The sequence below is a fragment of the Meleagris gallopavo genome, chromosome 1 (assembly GCF_905368555.1).
Source record: "Meleagris gallopavo chromosome 1, MGAL_WU_HG_1.1, whole genome shotgun sequence".
NCBI lineage: Eukaryota > Metazoa > Chordata > Aves > Galliformes > Phasianidae > Meleagris > Meleagris gallopavo.
Genome location: NC_139404.1, coordinates 170,363,971 through 170,369,970, shown reverse-complemented (window position 1 = coordinate 170,369,970; position 6,000 = coordinate 170,363,971). Strand labels below are relative to the sequence as shown.

Below are 6,000 nucleotides of genomic sequence, written 5' to 3'. Positions count from 1 at the left end.
TAAAAATCTTTGTTCCAATGGTGATAAAAACACACAAGGGAGAGATGACATCCTGCATCTTCTTTCAAACCAGCAAAAATCAGTTTGAGAGAATGCTTTGCGCGTCAGGCCGTGGGTTATGAGCCAGTGCGGGAGGGGAATGTGATGCCAGCACAGTTTGCTTCGTCCTTCTGCAAGCTAGCAATAAGGATTTGCAGAAAAAATTACTTTTTCCAGTGACTCACATATATTTCTATGAAAAACATACATCACTCTGTGGGAAGACAAACAGTGTCAAATGGTAGACAAAAAATCCTGACTCCTGTGAGTTGCACACTAGAATCTCCATTTGGATGTGGTCCTGGTCTATCTGCTCTGAGTGTCCCTGCTTTAGCAGGGGTTGGCCCAGGTGACCTCCAGAGGTCCTTTCCAACCCCAACCATCCTGTGACTATGTACAGAAATTAAGGTGTATATTAATTCTGATCAGAAGCCTAAAGTATGTTTTCTATAAAGGTATTTCTCACTCTGCTCAAAAACTGAAATGATTATGTTTGCCAATGTTGTGGTCCATTTACTCTTTAATTTTTCTACTGGAAGATATTCTCACAAAGCTCTGCCTTGACTAGTGCTCTGGAGATGTAGTGATGAGGGCACAGAGGCGAGGTAAGATTTCCATCATCTTACTCAGGGAAAAGACATGAAGTTTCTTTCCATCTTTGGGACACTCACTGATTAAGCAATATCAATACCAGCACTGACAAATTTGTGAAGGAGGCTGTCATTAACCAAGCTTTACAATGGTCCTAAAAGAAGTTCTCAAGCAAAATAATTAATTAGGTAAAATATAAAATAAGTGCAAACCTTTAAAAATATATGTTATATCTCACTATCTCCTCTTGCTTTCTTGGTTGGTTTTGGTGTTCTTTTGTTGTTGTTGTTATTTAGTTGGTTTGATTTTCCTTTTCATTATTATTTTGGCCTGAGAAGATAGAATCATAGAATCAGAAAAGTTGGGAGGGACCCAAAACGATCATCGAGTCCAGCTCCTGGCTTCACACAGCACCATCCAAAATCCAAACTCTAGGTTTGAAAGTGTTCTCCAAACACTCCCTGAACTCTGGCAGCTCAGGGCCATGACCACAGCCCTGGGCAGGCTGTTCCATGCCCACAGCCCTCTGGTGCAGACTCTTTCCCTCACCCCCAGCTGCCCTCCCCTGATGCAGCTCCATGCCATTCCCTCAGGTCCTGTTGCTGTCACACAGAGCAGGGCTCAGCGCTGCCCCTCCGCTCCTTTTGTGAGAAATTTGACCGAGTATTGGCCCAATCCTAACCTGCACCACCACGAAGCAGATAAAAAATCTTGGGGTTTTATTACTGTAAGAGTGGGGTAATGGAGCTCACTAATAGCCCCTTGGTGATTCTCTTTGGCAGTACACTCAGCTGAATCCAAGGCAAAGCAGTTAATATGGCTCTTGCTACAGTGGCAAGGCAGTGATTTTTTGTTCCTTGGAAATGTCATGATTTCTCCTTATTCATAATCTGTGAGCACTCTTTTCTTCCACATATATCAGTAGGAGGCTGGATCCCTGCTGCGATTTCTTTATCGTGGATTAAATTAAGTAACGTCAGAAATGACAGACCAATTATAATTAAGTTGCACCAGGGATAAATTAGGACCAATTATTTCAGATCTGTAGGTGCTTTTAACACTGTTTGAGTATAAATAATAAGAAAAGAAGTTTATAAGCACCATCCATTATCCAAGTTTGAATGTGCCATTTAGTTATCACAGAGTTACGGCAGTCCTTCATCTTTAGCTGTCTAAATGGGCTGATTTTTCTTAACATCTTAACACTTTCACTGATCTGTGTCTCATTCAGTTATTACTTTAAATTGCCAACAAGCCGCCTCGCTTTATTTCAAACTACACTCTTCTCAAAGCCATTGCCAAAAGTAGAAAAAAAAAATTATTTTTCCTTAAGTATAGTGCAGCTTATTTTTTTTATTATGATCTTTCTTTGCAGTACTTCTACAGAAAAGGTTGTACAAGGTACATATATATTGGCAGAATTGCTGCAAAGTCAAGAGCAGAGGAAGAAAAAATGCAAACTTCATCTCATTATCTTTAGGACGCTCCACATAAAACTGTAAATGGGTGTTTTTAATAAAGCTTTCCAGCTCTCACCGCTCAGTACTAATTAAAGCTTTGTATAAATTCACACATTGTGTCACAAGCACTGAGAATGTATGGGAAAATGGAAAATGCAAGCACTGCTGACAGCCATGTGACCGGTTACTTCTGCATATTTTAGTGATATTTGTTTTGAACAAGAATTTTACAGGGGAAATTAATGCTGTCCTATCAAAAGAGCTGTCTTATACATATATATACTGCTAGTCCAAGCAGTACAGAGACCTGGAATACAAATTTGAATAAGGCTCTGGCCTAATACAAACACACAGAAACGTTCGGCCCCCACCCAAGAGCCTTGCAATGCCATTTAAAGCGAGTTGCAAGCAGTAGGAACAACAACCACGAGGCAAGAAAGAGGTTAGAAGATGAGAAGTCTTTCCAAGAGCCAGCTGCCTTGTTTAACTCCAGGATATCTGGGTGCGGTGGTTTCCTGATCGTATGAGGTCCCTCTCTTCTCTTTCACCGATGAAATGGTGGTTGTGCAGCCAAGGAACTCTGCAAGGCAAAACCTTGTGAGATGATGTTCTCATTAACAGAAACAAGAGTCTCCTGGGAACATCCCAGCTTTCAAGACACTCAACTTAGTCTGATTTCCTTTCAAGAGGACACTGGAGAACACCCAGGGAAGTTCATCATGTGATCACACAGATGGCATTTACTGGAACAGGCTGCCCAGGGAAGTGGTGGAATCGCCGTCCCTGGAGGTGTTCAAGATGTGGCACTGAGGGATGTGGTTAGTGGGCGTGGTGGGGATGGGCTGGTGATTGGAGTATATGATTTTAGTGGTCTTTTTCTACCTCAGTCATACTCTGATTCTACATGAGGCAGCCTTGCTGGAACGAGTCCTTTGCAAAATGGCTGTGTGTTAGCTCACCTGCAGCTCTGCAGTATAGCTACTACAGGCACTGCAGAGCAAATCAGCTAGAAATTATGACTCCACTAATAAAGACGGATTTTTTTAGTGTTTTGGACAGATCTGTGCTGAACTTCAGTAAAGGTTGTTGCAAGTGGTTATGGGGGCTATTGATTTTGTACGTGGGTGTATGTGTTTGATTTCTCACTGCCATGGATTTTGGATAATCACATGCAAATGTCAAAAAAAAAAAGATGGAAGTATCTGCCAAATCAGACTGATAGCAAACATTTTGTGCAGCTGTCAGTGACTACTCAGCTGGAGAATCAGACCCTTCTGTGAAGGCACTGGGCAGAGACCAGGCTCCAAAGGCTTCCTGGGGCGGTCAGAGACAGGAATAACTTTGCTGCTATTCATTACATGTTAGTGCATTCATTCTATATTGTAGTTGCTGTGGTGTGTTCCAATTGTGTTATTTTAGCAGTCTTTTTTGTTACCAAGACTCAACAGATCATACACAAAACCAAATTGTGACTTGGCAGTCACAACATTAGTCTGCTGCACATTGAAACAGACTGTTGAAAGAGAATTCTTTAACAGCAAAAATCCAGCACCTGGCAAGCAGAATGTTTTGTAAGGAGATTGGTTTATTTCAGTTGACAGTTTTATTAAAGTTTAATCACCTTCTCAATGCTCGCATTGTCTAATACTCACTGTTCCTATGGTCTAAATCAGGGACTTTTAAAAAGGACGAATACTTATTTTTCTGATTCTCAAACATAGTGCATTTCTGCTGTCTTTCATTATTAACAGTAAATCAGAGAAAGAAATTGGTGAGATAAAATGAGGCAATAAAGCAAAATTAAAGTGCTGTCAACTCTAGACTTGTCAGGAATTTAATGAGCTTTGCAATAAAGGGTGCTGATTACAGGCAATATTTCACAGTTCCATTTATCACTCAACAAAGTGATACACTTCTAGGAGACAACTGAAACTGTTCTGATTTGAGGGTGGTACTTACCAACAAGACAGATAGTTTCTGCAGGCAGGTGCCTTTCCTACTGTGCTCCAATTAAAGGCTGTGTGAGTTGTACAAGGTTAAAGCCCTCTCATACACAGTGTTTGCTCCATGAAAAGTTTAAATAGCAGTAACAGAACTCCTGTTTTTCTGCCAGCCATTCCTATGGTTTTATGCAGATCCCAGGTTCCTCCCTTTTCTCATGGAGGTCAAAGCTTCTCCCATGCTGAAGGAATGCAGCACAGCATGGTAAGGGTCCGTAGCCAAATGTTTAGTAGGATAAGGTTGCTGTGTATCCCCTCGCTCCGTTAAGCAGACACTGTTTGGCAGCCAGCCCTTCTGGGGACAGCCTTAGGGCAAACACTGTTTGAAGTTCAAATTTCTGTCATAGGGACTGTAGTGAGACATTTTAATTGCTCTGTCACTGCCCCAGAACCTGGGACACTCACCATCCAGTTCTATTGTGAAAATCATCAAGGATATATGTAGGAACTTAAAGGTGGGTTTTCCAGCTGGGTCACACCTCTTGTTTACCTTCACAGTGGTTTTTTTCCCAACCATGAATCTAGTAATTTCTGTAGGTTGCTTTCACTTCATGGTCACGCAGATGAGAAAATGAGGTCAGTCAGATCTGCTGGATTCACTGCTTATTTGCATTCGTGTAACTCAATTTAGTTGCCGAGCCTGTGAAAAAAAGAGAGAAATGAGGATCTGTCAGCACAGTGACTCACACCTGTGGGTGTGCACAAGTTGCATCCTGTGTCTTCCTCAGTGGGGAATGCACTTGGAAACTCATCCTTTGTGTCCACAAAGGAAAGACAGACTGAATAATTGCACAAGTGACTTCAGCGTGGACACAGGCACTTAGAGTTCCTAAAGCTGAAAACTGTTTCAATTGCAGATGCATTTTTATGCTATGTGTTATTTTTGGCTGCAATCATGGAAGAAAACATTGGCTGCTTTCTTGTTATTAGCAGAGCTTGAGAAGATTACATCAAAGCTAAACAAAAAGGCACTTTTAGAGCTTAAAGCTATGCCATGTCAGTCCAAGTCTTGAAAATTCTTATTCAGCCTGGTAGCCTGACTCACACAACTGCTTCCTCCTTACCAGAGCCCTGCTCATCTCAAGGAGTGCCAAAGAGTGAGAAAATCTGATCATGTATTGCCCGTAGCTGACTCAGTACAGCTCCAAGATTCAATACATTTGCATTACTGAAACAGAGTCATTTATATGCACGAAGATTTTAGGTGATACCTGGAACAACAATATGCAGTATTAATTAAATATGTACCGATTACTTTGTTCTGGTCACATTTTGTCACCTATGTGCTATCAAGACATCAAAACATCAAGATGGACCCACATGTCCCTTCCCACCTCTGCAATTATGCAATGCTGTGAATATTATGCAAAGCTATGGCAGACATTCTGGGTAATCTAACAAGGACAGGGAAGAAAAAAAAAAAAAAAGCAAACCCAGAGTTAGACATGACCATTATCAATCGTTTATACCTTATAAGTGTACACAGAACTGGACTTGGCATTGACTTGTAAATTATTCAGTCCTGAATAGGTTAGGGCAAGCCAGGTAGCTATGGGACATTTTCTGGTATTGAAAAATGTCAGTCAAGGCATATATAGTGTCATTTTGTTTTTGATGCATGCCAAATCACTTTTGAATTGAGATTTCTAGAAGTGATTGCCTTTCTTTTAGATGATCTCTGGAAAATGCTGTCAAGGCTGTGACAAAGACTTACTACTTCTTTAATACAGTAAACCCAGTAAATGCTGGAGGAAATAAGAAAACTCATTTTGTCTCTGGTTATGGCTAGGTGAAGAAGATCCAAATCTTTTGGAACACAAAATACAACAGCCTGAAAACTGTCTGATCAATAAGCAGGGAGTTTCTGGGCTGGCACTTTCCTTTGGACATCGCAGTCCACAGACATTATC

The 6,000-nt window shown here is 41.1% G+C and overlaps 1 long non-coding RNA gene across 1 annotated transcript; it reads right to left on the bottom strand.

Moving 5' to 3' along the window:
* Positions 1 to 1,963: 1,963 nt before the first annotated feature.
* LOC146545782 (uncharacterized) lies at positions 1,964 to 4,308 on the bottom strand. Its single transcript, XR_014881286.1, has 2 exons — positions 4,050 to 4,308; positions 1,964 to 2,670 (listed from the first exon to the last, which is right to left on the bottom strand). It is a non-coding gene; the product is annotated as an uncharacterized LOC146545782 (long non-coding RNA).
* Positions 4,309 to 6,000: the final 1,692 nt, after the last annotated feature.